A 14,958-nucleotide genomic window follows, 5' to 3' on the forward strand; every position below is an offset into this window, starting at 1 on the left:
ATTGATATACCACTTAATGTTTGTAGATGTTCTTTCATCAGAATCTTAATTTGAAAACTGACTAATTACCGATTGTGAAGTCTTTTCATCCTCAAAGGCTGATCTGATTCTGAATATTTTTACTCTTTGGACTTTAATTTACTATACTCCACGTTCAGTTTATTATTCTCTTGCATAACTGGTTTATGTTATTTGTGATGTAAACTTTTGACGAATAGTTTAAATATCATTCCTCTCTTACTCATTCAATATTTGTATCAGAACCGGTTTAATTTAATTAATATTATTTGGTAGAAATACGTGTGACAGGTGAACAGGAACGACTATGTAAGAAAGTGCTTCTACGAAACCTTATTACTTGTGTGTGTGTGTGTGTGTCACATTTCCACCATACGTAACAGTTGATCGGCACGACGCAAAAGCCATGGGCGAGTTGTCAGCACCGAGTAAGATGGCGAAAATTATTTCTCCGTCCGTATCGTTCCGCAACCCTGCGGCAGCCGTCTCTCAACCTCTCCCTCCCTCTTCCTCCACCTCGCGGTTCGTTAATAAGTGAACAGGCTGTGCTGGTACGATCAAATTACTAAAAATGTTAAGTGGTGCGCATTGACAAAAAGTGTGGATGGGAGTCCCTCTACTAGGTGATAAACGACATCATCTGCAAATTATCAAGAGCGCTGCTCCGATTGTCTGAAAATGTGTGCTAATATATAAAGGGGAAAAGTCGTTTCCAAAAATCGAAATGTTCCTGACTTGTGTACTTCATATTTTTACACGTCCCTGTAATAAATCTTCGGACCGATGTTGGCTATAAATTTTTAGCTATACTTTAATAAAACCTCGGAAGAACACAGGCTATAAATTTTTACCCGATACTCTAATAAACCTTCCGAAGGACATAGGCTATATTTTTTTAATATACGCAATGTATAAATATACAACGATAGCAAAAACTTCGGAAAATTCTTGACCGTTTTCTCGATATTCAAATAAACATTTGGAAGGACATAGGCGGTATTTTTTTTACAACGGTGTACAGGATTTCTGTTAAAATCTAGTGCCAAAAAGAAACCGCTTGGCTGTTTCGTTTTCTTTCTGGAATTCGGTTTTAATTACGACAGCATGGCATTTAACGCAGTACACAAATTATTTCTCCCATATACGTGTATCGTTTCTCCGCATATACAGAGCGATTCAAGAAAACTTTTACATACTGACATGGGACATCGGGCATACAAGGAAGAGTAATCACATAAGAAGAGAGGGTCGCAAATGCCACGAGGGGGCGTTACGTCACGTGTCATGTCATCATCGGAGATTGTTTAATTGGCCCGTACATTTTCCCAGCCAGATTTGGTGATCGCACGTATCTCGTATTCCTAAAAGAGGCTCTGCCGAACATACTGAATGACGATCTCCCACGCCCGCCGGCCAGAGTGGCCGTGCGGTTCTAGGCGCTACAGTCTGGAACCGAGCGACCGCTACAGTCGCAGGTTCGAATCCTGCCTCGGGCATGGATGTGTGTGATGTCCTTGGGTTAGTTAGGTTTAAGTAGTTCTAAGTTCTAGGCGACTCATGACCTCAGAAGTCAAGTCGCATAGTGCTCGGAGCCATTTTCTCCCACGCCCATTCGTCGCCGCATTCGATTTCAGCGCGGCGGAGCCCCCGTGCATTTCAGCAGACAAATGAGGACACATCTGCAGACAACTTTTCCCGGCCGCTGCATTTGTCGCGGTGGGCCCGATCTGTCCCCAATCGATTTTCTCTGTTACATCGTCGGAGAACCCAGTGAGTAGGATTGCTCTGGCAGCAGGATGTCTTCGAGATACACCAGGTTTCTTTGGGAGGGCGAGACGTTCAATGCAGCGTCGATGTCAGGCGTGTCTCGATGCATCTGAACAAAACCTTGAGCATCTTCTGTAGTGGACGTCCATTTGTAGCGTGAGACCAAATAACTGCAACGCCATTATGTAGCTCCGAATGGCCTTTGCGCCTCCAGTTCCTATGTGATTGCTGATCCTTGTTGTATGTCCGATGTGCCGTGTCAGTTTGTAAACGTTTTTTTGAATCACTCGGTACAATTTGAAACAAATATTGTATGGACAAGAATGTGCTGTTTTGTGTCTTACTCGCAGGCCCTTTTTACAGAAAATCCATAGATTAAGAAATCCGTATTTATGGCTAATCGGCTTCTGATTAGAATTCTGTTACGTAATCTTATTCGTCCGGAACTTTATAATGCTACCCATTCGCAGCTAAAAGTATATGAAATGATGTCACTGAAGTTACATTCCTCACATACCCAGCAAATGGAAAAATATATATCTGATACCCTGCATACCAACGATCCAAAACGATTTAACCATTCAGTTTAAGCGGTCCGAGGTTTCTTTCGCAGAAGTATTAAAGAAAAAAGGCTGAAGGACAGATATCCAAAAACGTTAAAATTCATTAAAGATCGGAGCGTTTTTACCATGGGCGGTTGTATGTGCCCTTTCACCAACTCTTACCGGACAGTACCCAACAAACTAAAACTATATTCTATACTATTAGGACATAGGCTATAGTTGTGCTGTGAAAATGTGCTGTTTTGTTCTCTTCCTCGTAGTCAGTTTTACCTACAGTTGCACGGTATTTAACAATCAAACGTATTTTTCGTATGGTTAGTTGTATGTTGCACTTCCACAAACTGGTTGTTCAGAAAACCACGTCGTACTTCTACCACACAACATGCATGCATATTTTAAAATTATGTAATTGTATTCTGTACAAAAAATTCAAAAACAATAAAAGCGGAAATATGTTCTATACGATTTATTATAATTTCGAGTCCAATACTTTCAAAGTGGGAGAAGTCGGAAGAAGAAGCCGGAATTTTCGCCCTGGCACAATTCCCAGAGATATCCCAGATTAGGACACATATCCATTCCCGTGGATATTTAGCAAATGTTGATCACTGCCGGGTCCGCCAGACATTTACACAGTTAAAGACAGAAAAGGGCCTATCAGAGTTGTTTAGGGAGCGCCACGTATAACATGGCAATAACTGCATATACCTCTACGAGGTCTGTTCAAAAATATTTTGGAACGTTAGTAATTTCGCACCAATGGTGCGTTGAAGCGAAATGTGGTTGACCTCCCTGCGCACGTCTGTGTTTAATGTGTAACCGCCGGAAGTTGCATTGTTGAATGTCTGTTAGTTATTGTTCACTGCTATATTGAATAGAATGTTGTGTCGCACAGTTTGCGAATTTCGAGATGGCAGAGTTAGAGAAGCAACGCGTCTGCTTTAAATTTTGCGTGGAACTCACGAAAACCTTTCCAGAGTGACACCAATGACGCAGGAAGCCTACGGTGATGAGTGCTTAAGCCATACTCGGCGGCACGAGTGATTCACACGGTTTAAAATTGGCGGGTCAGAAGTTAAAGATGAACCTCGTTCAGCACGCCCTTGGACGTCTACCGATGGCGCTCGTGTCAGGGACGTCAATGAAATTGTGCGTACCGGTCCGAGAGATTGCAGAAGAATGTAACATTTCAGTTGGATATCGTGTCACGAAATCCTGGCACAGCATCTCGGAATGCATCGTGTTGCCGCCAACTTCGTCCCGCGGTTCATGAGTCAAGAACAGGAAGATCTCCGCCTCGCAATCTGTGAAGAGCTTTTGGATCGCTCAAATGAGAACGAAATGTTACTTAAGAGACTCATAGCTGCTGATGACACGTGGGCCTGTGGTTATGATGCTGAGACTAAGTTCAGTCTTCATAATTGGTCGGGAAAGGCTCTCCCAGACAAAAAACAAAATCTCGCCAAGTAAGGTCAAATGTCAAAGCTATGCAGATAATTGTCTTTGACTTTGAAGGATTAGTTCATCATGAATTCGTGCCACATGTTGTGAAGTCTGCGTGGAATGTGAGAAGGAAAAACAGCCTGACATGTAGCGAGACAATCTGTGGCTCCTGCATCACGATAATGCACCCGCACATTCATCCTTGTTGGCGCTTGACTATTACACAAAAACTGAAATCACTGTGCTGCTTCATCCTCCGTACTCTCCATACCTGGCCGTTGTGGATGTTTTTTATTTAAAAAATTGAACACGCCGTTGAAAGGACGAAGATTCGCAACGATAGACGAGATAAAAGAAAATTCACAGATGGCCCAGCAAGAGGCGTACCAATACTGCTTCCGGAAGTCGAAACGGCATTAGGAGCGGTGTATCAATTGTGGAGGAGAGTATTTCGAAGGAAGCCACGTACAATAAGTGATAGGTAAGCGTAGAAAAAATTTGTGGACAAAGTTTCGGTATTTTCTCAACAGACTTCGTATACTTTGTAAGCTACCTGATGGCGTGTAGCGTGGTTTACTTCCGCTAGTTCCGCCATTTCCCCACCTTTGTACATTCGCGAATGTGCGAAGAATGGCTTGCGCTCTAATTTCTCTCGTTTTACCGTTTTGGTCAGTAAAAGACAGGTATGTGACAGGATGTATGTACGGACTTCGGAAAATAAGGTACACACGGCGTCGCATGCCATGAGCATTGCGCACGAGAGTGGCACATTGTCGGTACACTGTCCGGGTCTTCTGCCGCGATGCGGATAACAGCTGCGTCGCAACGTGCGAGTGAAATGACGCGGCAAGTGGACATAATCTCCAGAGGTAAAGTACGCAGGACAATACGATTCTTGCGGCAAGACATCTATACTGCACACGGATTCATTGTGAACTTCTGACTGTATATGGGCCGCCTCCAGGCTTAGAGACACGTTTGACCAAGGCCGCCCGAAAGTGGCTGATGTTGATCGGTAAGTCCACATCTTGCACCGTGCAGTTTCCGTCTTTCCGGCAAGTTAAAGAACACCTGGGGAGAACAGAGACTGTTCAGGGATGAAGGACGCTCCCACAGGAATTCCTGTACGACTCCGTAACCAAGGAGCGGACTTTTATCGTCGAGTAATTAAACGATTAAAGAGACTTGTTCACTATACTGAAAATTGTTTCATGTATCAGTGTCACTCCGAAGAGTGGTTCAGTCACTTGGCCTGCTACGATAGTGTGTAACTTATTTTCTGAAGCCCCCTCAACACTTGTCAGCTCTTCTTGGTACAAAATGCATTACACTGTGCTGTCTGTGATACTGATATTTATTCTGCTACAGGTTTCAGTCTCAAACCCTCTTCAACAGCAGAAAACTTACCGCAGGTTTATCACATGTCATACATGCTTTGACATACGTTACTTCTGAAAAGCATGTATGACATGTGACAAATCTCTAACCGTTGAAGAAGGTTTAAAACTGAAACCGGTAGCAGAATAAACATCAGTATCACAGACAGCACAGTGTAATGCATTCTATAAAATTCGTACATGCTGTTGACCAGCGCCTAAACAAGATGTTCTTCTTGGTACGTACGCTCTACGAATATCAAAGCTAAAGTTCTCCGTGATGCAGAACGCTTCTCTTTTAGCGCCTGCCTCTGGAGTTTCTTGACCATCTCTGCAATACTTTCTCGCTTGCTGAAGGATCCAGTGAAGAAACTCGCCGTTCATTCACATCTACATCTATTCCCCGGAAGCCACCTTTGGCGAAACGAACTTATCGTCTCTGGATCTTCTGTATTTCCTTTGTCAATTCTGTCTGTTAATAGTCGCAGATTGATGGGCAATATTCAACTATCGGTCGAACAAGTGTTTTATGAGCTATCCTCTTTTTGGGTAGACTACACTGCCTGAGGATTATTCCAATGAATTTGAGTCTGCACTCTGCGTTTTCTATGGTCAGTTTTATGTGGTCGTTTCACTTTAAATAACTCCGTACATATACTTACAGATATTTAATGGATTGACAGCTTCTAGTAGCTGTTCCGCAGTCATACAATCATACAATAACGGGTCGTTCCGCCTATTTGTACGTTGTACTTAACACTTGTTTGCACGAGATTAGTTCGCACAGATTACCACTCACTGTGGCAGAACGATCGCAGTCAAGTTACTCTGTATTATAGGCGGTTGTTGCCTTTTGATGTTCTGCGTATGAAAATGAAATCTGACGTACCACTATAGAATGTAAAAAGGGAAGATCCTATTAAAGTGTTAGTTCCTAGAAACAGACTCCGCCTTGCATCGTTTGTCTTGGTTGATCGGCTACAGTTTATACCAGAGTGTTGGTAGGGTTGCTATAGTTTACTTTCTGGTCTGGTGCGCGCTTGTGTGTGTGTGTGTGTGTGTGTGTGTGTGTGTGTGTGTGTGTCGACTACCGCCATCTGCCAGCGCAAACTGACGCCTCACTGCGGTGTACGAATTGTGAAGTTCTGAGCTTAGCTTGTCAAACCGTGCCGCTTCCTAATTGAAGTAAACGAGACCGGTTGTAAAGTTTATTAAGTCCTGACCCGAAAACTGCTGCCGCCCCTGAGAAACGTGTGAGGCTTGAAGCTGCACGACACAGCACTGTGTGTGTCCACCGAGAAACGTGTAGAGGGGCCGATGACGTCGCTCTTTCGTTCCCTCCCCCAAATCGACCAACCAACCAAACTTGTGTGCTATAAGACTTATTTGGTCAACATGAAACGCTATTCATTTCGATAGAAAACAATCCTTCTTTATGGTTGCATTACCAGACAGGCTGAGATGCAGAAAGTCACGCGATGTGAGTACAAAAGTATGAAAATATTTCCGGAAACTAATATGAGCCCTTACAGAAATGACCTCAAGACTTGGCTTCTGGCCAAGGCCTCAGACCATACATCAGGCGAGACCAAACATCTAAAAAAGCGTATCAAATTCTGGCAGCCGACAATGACAATGTCTACCAACGTTTTTTTTCTGTCAACTGCACATTTTTCTCCCATCCTATGACCGGAGCTCTTATACTCATCACATCAGTTATATCGATGTCTGTTAGCTCTAAATGAGCTACACTCCTGGAAATGGAAAAAAGAACACATTGACACCGGTGTGTCAGACCCACCATACTTGCTCCGGACACTGCGAGAGGGCTGTACAAGCAATGATCACACGCACGGCACAGCGGACACACCAGGAACCGCGGTGTTGGCCGTCGAATGGCGCTAGCTGCGCAGCATTTGTGCACCGCCGCCGTCAGTGTCAGCCAGTTTGCCGTGGCATACGAAGCTCCATCGCAGTCTTTAACACTGGTAGCATGCCGTGACAGCGTGGACGTGAACCGTATGTGCAGTTGACGGAATTTGAGCGAGGGCGTATAGTGGGCATGCGGGAGGCCGGGTGGACCTACCGCCGAATTGCTCAACACGTGGGGCGTGAGGTCTCCACAGTATATCGATGTTGTCGCCAGTGGTCGGCGGAAGGTGCACGTGCCCGTCGACCTGGGACCGGACCGCAGCGACGCACGGATGCACGCCAAGACCGTAAGATCCTACCCAGTGCCGTAGGGGACCGCACCGCCACTTCCCAGCAAATTAGGGACACTGTTGCTCCTGGGGTATCGGCGAGGACCATTCGCAACCGTCTCCATGAAGCTGGGCTACGGTCCCGCACACCGTTAGGCCGTCTTCCGCTCACGCCCCAACATCGTGCAGCCCGCCTCCAGTGGTGTCGCGACAGGCGTGAATGGAGGGACGAATGGAGACGTGTCGTCTTCAGCGATGAGAGTCGCTTCTGCCTTGGTGCCAATGATGGTCGTATGCGTGTTTGGCGCCGTGCAGGTGAGCGCCACAATCAAGACTGCATACGACCGAGGCACTCAGGGCCAACACCCGGCATCATGGTGTGGGGAGCGATCTCCTACACTGGCCGTACACCACTGGTGATCGTCGAGGGGACACTGAATAGTGCACGGTACATCCAAACCGTCATCGAACCCATCGTTCTACCATTCCTAGACCGGCAAGGGAACTTGCTGTTCCAACAGGACAATGCACGTCCGCATGTATCCCGTGCCACCCAACGTGCTCTAGAAGGTGTAAGTCAACTACCCTGGCCAGCAAGATCTCCGGATCTGTCCCCCATTGAGCATGTTTGGGACTGGATGAAGCGTCGTCTCACGCGGTCTTCACGTCCAGCACGAACGCTGGTCCAACTGAGGCGCCAGGTGGAAATGGCATGGCACGCCGTTCCACAGGACTACATCCAGCATCTCTACGATCGTCTCCATGGGAGAACAGCAGCCTGCATTGCTGCGAAAGGTGGATATACACTGTACTAGTGCCGACATTGTGCATGCTCTGTTGCCTGTGTCTATGTGCCTGTGGTTCTGTCAGTGTGATCATGTGATGTATCTGACCCCAGGAATGTGTCAATAAAGTTTCCCCTTCCTGGGACAATGAATTCACGGTGTTCTTATTTCAATTTCCAGGAGTGTATATGTTGTTGTTGTTGTGGTCTTCAGTCCTGAGACTGGTTTGATGCAGCTCTCCATGCTACTCTATCCTGTGCAAGCTTCTTCATCTCCCAGAACCTACTGCAACCTACATCCTTCTGAATCTGCTTAGTGTATTGATCTCTTGGTCTCCCTCTACGATTTTTACCCTCCACGCTGCCCTCCAATGCTAAATTTGTGATCCCTTGATGCCTCAAAACATGTCCTACCGACCAATCCCTTCTTCTAGTCAAGTTGTGCCACAAAATTCTCTTCTCCCCAATCCTATTCAATACCTCCTCATTAGTTACGTGATCTACCCACCTTATCTTCAGCATTCTTCTGTAGCACCACATTTCGAAAGCTTTTATTCTCTTCTTGTCCAAACTGGTTATCGTCCATGTTTCACTTCCATACATGGCTACACTCCATACAAATACTTTCAGAAACGACTTCCTGACACTTAAATCTATACTCGCTGTTAACAAATTTCTCTTCTTCAGAAACGCTTTCCTTGCCATTGCCAGTCTACATTTTATATCCTCTCTACTTCGACCATCATCAGTTATTTTACTCCCTAAATAGCAAAACTCCTTTACTACTTTAAGTGTCTCATTTGCTAATCTAATCCCCTCAGCATCACCCGATTTAATTTGACTACATTCCATTATCCTCGTTTTGCTTTTGTTGATGTTCATCTTATATCCTCCTTTCAAGACACTGTCCATTCCGTTCAACTGCTCTTCCAAGTCCTTTGCTGTCTCTGACAGAATTACAATGTCATCGGCGAACCTCAAAGTTTTTATTTCTTCTCCATGAATTTTAATACCTACTCCGAATTTTTCTTTTGTTTCCTTTACTGCTTGCTCAATATACAGATTGAACAACATCGGATAGAGGCTACAACCCTGTCTTTCTCCCTTCCCAACCACTGCTTCCCTTTCATGTTCCTCGACTCTTATAACTGCCATCTGGTTTCTGTACAAATTGTAAATAGCCTTTCGCTCCCTGTATTTTACCCCTGCCAGCTTCAGAATTTGAAAGAGAGTATTCCAGTTAACGTTGTCAAAAGCTTTCTCTAAGTCTACAAATGCTGGAAACGTAGGTTTGAGCTATATTGGCGAAGAAATTCTTAAAAAATCGACGATCCGCCTGTATAACTCGCTACTACAACATCCGCCAATCCCACTATTCTCGTAGTTTCTACTCCACGACTGGTCGATGATATGGTACAACGTCCACAACAAGGTGCCTCCAACAATTATACGCTCCATCTGGTGCGTTACAGTTACAGCAGACGTTTCCACGAAGGAGGGAAGATACATCATGCCAAGTACACTTTGGATCAGTCTCGCGTTATCGGGTTGATATCAATGCAGGATTCGATGCAGACAGCATATCATCATATGGAACTGGCCAAAGAAGAAACTCGGGGTCATATGGTTGAAGTAACGTTCTTTCCAAAGCCACATTGGCGATATTTTCCCAAACCATATCAGCTGCGTTTGGCTGACCAGCCATTCTGGATATTATTTTCTCATCATTACCAGCTCAAAATATCAGCATCTTCTACACATCTCTATACATAACATTGGAGTACCATTAAGCGACCACAGTACAACTACCAAGACACCTTTCAGAAGAATTTATGTATTAGAAGAAAAAATCGTCTAAGTTGTTACACAGCGCCATGTTTGTCCTCAGTTTCTTCTACACGATCGACGTTTCAACCTCTGCTGGGACCTTCTGGTGTTCACAGCTAGCTGAACACTGTGAAAGACCATTGTTGCGTTCACTCATAAAAGAGAGTTTTTCCGACTTATGCTGAAGAAACGGGTAAAATACTAGATATGAGTGATCTAATTGCATTATGTCTACGACCGAGATATTTTAAATATTAAGGACAATTTTATGAACAATCGGACTGTTTTAGGAGTTAAGTAATGCACCACTGAAGCCTTGTTATTGTCTTCTCTATGTGAACGACACTGTTGTTGTAAGTCCACACAGAATATAACAGCTTCACATATTTCACAATTTTTTAAAATGGTTAAATGGCTCTGAGCACTATGGGACTCAACTGCTGACGTCATCAGTCCCCTAGAACTTAGAACTAGTTAAACCTAACTAACCTAAGGACATCACAAACATCCATGCCCGAGGCAGGATTCGAACCTGCGACCGTAGCGGTCTCGCGGTTCCAGACTGCAGCGCCTTTAACCGCACGGCCACTTTGGCCGGCACAACAATTTTTTAAACGAGATTCATGTTCACCTTGGAGCTAGAGAGCGAGAGATCGGTCTCCCGTTCCTAGATGTGTTGGTCTATAGATGATGTAACAGTACTCTAGCGTACAGAGTGTATATGAAGCCTAGAAACACAAATAGGTATTAAGATGCCACTTCTCTCTACAAAGAGCCCAGAAGATAGCAGTGCTCAGCACTCTGTCTTCGCATACTTTCCATATCAGAGACAATACTGTAATAGATTGGAATCTAAGACGAATTTCTGAAAGAAAACTGTTACGGCGTAAAGTGAAGCGCCGGCACGCCAGTCGGGAACGATAGAGAAGAGGTGGCGCCAGTCGCACGCTGGCCGACCCCTCTCCAGGACGACAACGCTACAGCAGCGCCCCCTAGGTGAGGAGGACATAAGCGCCGCTCCGGACTCGTCGCGACCAAACTATAGTAGCTGCATAGGAACGACTTAGGATTGTTCACGCTGAAGACGAATGGTTGTTTCGAATGTCGCCCTTTGCTTGCGACACATCCGTGTGATCCCAAAGTTGACTGTTGTCTCTTTTCATTTTGTAATAAAACTCATTAATACGATTTGTCTTAATTGTTTGTCTAGCGAACCGAGTACGTAAGATTCCTAGATTCCTCATATTCGACGACGAGCTTAGAGACATAAAAAAGACACTGCAGCTCAACGGCTACCATGGTTTGTCCGTAGAATGAGCTTTCGGACGAAATTTTATTATATTATATATTATTATTATTATTTAGTATGAGGAACCGCCTTTTCACTCTGTTAGATTAGAGTTAGTTTCTATAGTTACTCACAGCATCAGCAGAATTCTACGAAAAAATGGTATACAGGCCACACTTTTCAGCCAGAACAAAGTAAAGAACTTTTTCCAAACCAAAGTAATGCACATGATTGCCTCCACACCGAGGGAGTTTTTCAAGTGACGTAGTAGAGGGTATATAGGCGAAACGAGAAAGACTGTAAAAGAATAAATTAGAAGGCTTGAACTTCGCACATGGTTAAAACAAAGTGTGAAACGCTGGGACAACTGCGACTAACACACAGATTTCAGTAACGTGCATGTGCTGACCGAGGAAACCGACATTTATAGAAGGAAAGTCGGAGAAGCGATTGAGATTTCCAAAAACGAGTTAAACTTCAATGGAGAAGGCGGACATAGGCTTCCAGCTTCGTGGCCTCCCGGCATCAGAGAATAAAATACGCAGAGCCTATCAGCGAGGAAGGCAAAGAACGACCAGGAAGACAACTCCGCGCGAGGAGTTGATAAAGATTCCTGTCTCTTCCTCAGCCGATCTCGCTTTCCATCCAATAACGATGGTCCACTGACAGTAGCTGGAGGAATTTTGCCCAATAATCCCTCTTCTTCGGCACAAGCGGGGAAACCTCGCTTCTATAAGTGAGGGAGAAATAGTAGCAGTCGAGTGTCCGATGTCCAAGAGCGCGGAACTCAGCCAAGTGGCTGCCCAGCCCACTTTGGAGTCGTTCGGTAGACGCCTGGCTTGTTGGATTTGTCCCACAGGCCGCAGTTACGACGACTCGGGCTCTTGCAACAAGTTGGTTCAAATGGCTCTGAGCACTGTGGGACCTAACTGCTGAGGTAATCAGCCTTGCAACAAGTACCTCTAGCATGACGACCCGGAGCGTCAACGCGGATCCTCAGACGGATTGTGACACGGGTCCCGCCGAATAAAACACAGAGTGCGAGGTCACCTCCATGATCTACAGACCGATGCATTAACCATTAGCGCTTCCAAGCATCTGCAGCAAGCGATGGTGGCCTTACGAAATCGCCGCGGAAGAAGTAGACAAAACTGGGTCACCGTTAGTAGGGATGAGAAACGCGCTTGTCGCCTTGTACGGCGGTGAGCCTCGCCTACCAAGTAACAACGCAATGCCGCAGCAGAAGCAGAGGTAATATCAACAGCAACAACAGTCCTACAATATCCCCAGATCCGCAAGATATTATTCAGCTGGCTGAAGAATGCTGCCAAACAAGCAAGTGGTCATAAGATAAAAGTATTTCATACGCCTACTAGTGCCGAGGTGACAGTGGTGAACATGGCAGGAGAGGAAAGCATGCTACGTGTTTCCTGCAGCGAAGCCAGCATAATCAAGGGTGTCATCAGGGGGCGCCAGGAAATGATTTCCTCGGGACCAAGAAGCACTAGATGCAACGGGCTTCGTCGCAGCTGCGGCGACCGACTCCCGGATAGGTACAGAGGTTGCATTACACGCAAGAATTCGTGCAGACCATGAAGCGAAGCCACAACTTTGTCGCCCACATTAGGACCAGAAGACGAGCCAGCGCCACCACCTCCCATGGAGAGACGTGTCAGAAGAATCCGACATGAAGTTCTAGCGTCTGACGTTGTAAAGGACAACTCTACGACACCAACAGCGGCAGAAGATTTCGAAAACTCAGCAACGAGCTACTGCCAAGCGCCGCCGCAAGCCTGCAGCGCCACTGTGCAAAGGGCTACAATGGAACATTCGGACACCACGGAACTGCTACGCTCCCTCAGGCCTCTCCTCGTTGACGTCACTAAGATGATCGCCAAGCTCCCCCCTCTCATCGTTAAACAGTTACTGCAGCGCAGCGATCAGGAGCATAATGACGACCATCTGTCAACCAAAGGGGCCTGCTTACAGCCAGGAATATAACTTTATAAGATTGCAGTACGGAATGCCAGTGACATTTATTCCCAACTGTAGGAATTTTGTCAGTTCCCACAGCGAGAATATCGGCATTTGCCTAGTCTCTGAAACTCATCTTAAACCAGATCTACGAGCAATCGTTGCAAATTAGACGTGCTACAGAAACGATAGCCTCACAGCTGGAGGAGGTACAGCAATATATTTAATCTGCATCCGGAATTCAATGCAGCACTACCAGGCACCGAATGCACCTCTCAAAATGGTTCAAAAATGGCTCTGAGCACTGTGGGGCTCAACTGCTGAGGTCATCAGTCCCCTAGAACTTGGAACTACTCAAACCTAACTAACCTAAAGACATCACACACATCCATGTCCAAGGCAGGATTCGAACCAGCGACCGTAGCGGTCGCGCGGTTCCAGACTGTAGCGCCTACAACCGCTCGGCCACCGCGGCCAGCTGCACCTCTCATCAACACATAAGCTACACTAGTCGCTGTGGAGGCACGACAAGGAATGCTTACGTTCATCGCCGTCTGAGCGCCGCCATTTGGAGATTTGACACCTGAAGAGCCTACAAACTGCTTCGGCCCAGAGGAAAATGCACCACAGCTGGTAATCTCAATGTGAAGCACCTGATCTGGAACTCCAAGGTGACAACACCCAGCGGCCACGTCCTCTTACGAGTGGTCGAAGGAACCAACACTTAGTGTGTGGTCCAAAAGCTCACCATCTACCTGCATGGATAAGGAGCACCGTGTGTCTTGGACATCGCCATCTTTAAAGGAGTACCAGGCATCGTCTCATCAGAGGTCAACCATGCCCTATGACTGAACACATAATCATGTTGTTTCCAGCAGAACTTCAGCCTGCCGTCCCCACAAGAAAACTTGGCACGTCCAAGACCATCTGGAGTCAATACTGCCGCAACGTTCAGCGTGAACTTGAAGAACATCCGGTAGGCGTTAACACAAACGTCGACGACACAGTAAATACTTTCACTGACGCCGTCAGGGAAGAGTTACTATCGGCATACCACCATAGCAGCATAATGAGGGAGAAGGCAGGAAATATTCCCACCTGAAATCCATCAAATGATACGAAGGAAAAACCTGACAGTAATTCACCAGAAAATGGGGGATTAAAGCCAGAATTAATCTCTTTGAGCGCCTGATCAAAGCAACTGAAACAGAGCATCGCTTCAGACGTTGAGTCGAAAAACTTACAACAGAGAGACATTTCAACTTGGGACGCCGTCCGCATCTTTAAAATCTGCCACCAATGACAACGCCTTCTGACTATGTTCAGAGAAGGCCAGCGCTGTGGCTGACGCATTCTAAACCAGCTGCCGACTCGTGCAAGAAGCAATAAACCACGACAATGTCCAAATGTTGGAGAACGTCACCTAATTTTCCTTGCTGCTGATGATGAAGACGAACAAGGAGCCATCACAGACGTCTAGCGATGCCTAAAAGTGCTTCCCAACAAGAAAATCGCCGGGCATGATGAAATCAATGCCAAGATGCTGAAAGAGCTGCCTCAGAAATCCTCGCATACCTTGCCTGCACGTACAGTAAATTTACGTGGCAGAAAATATTCCCCACAATATGGAAACTAGCGGTCGTTGTCACGGTTTTCAAATCGAGAAAAACTGTGCAGAAGCAATTAACTACCGTCTCATTAGCCTACTGCCAACCTT

At 45.8% G+C, this 14,958-nt stretch overlaps 1 protein-coding gene across 3 annotated transcripts in view; it reads right to left on the reverse strand.

Moving 5' to 3' along the window:
* The window catches only part of LOC124788248 (calcium-binding protein E63-1), a 555,703-nt gene that overhangs the window by 64,062 nt on the left and 476,683 nt on the right, over positions 1 to 14,958 (reverse strand). The gene's annotated exons all lie outside the window — the stretch shown is intronic.

Source organism: Schistocerca piceifrons, chromosome 1 (genome assembly GCF_021461385.2).
Source record: "Schistocerca piceifrons isolate TAMUIC-IGC-003096 chromosome 1, iqSchPice1.1, whole genome shotgun sequence".
NCBI classification, from domain to species: domain Eukaryota; kingdom Metazoa; phylum Arthropoda; class Insecta; order Orthoptera; family Acrididae; genus Schistocerca; species Schistocerca piceifrons.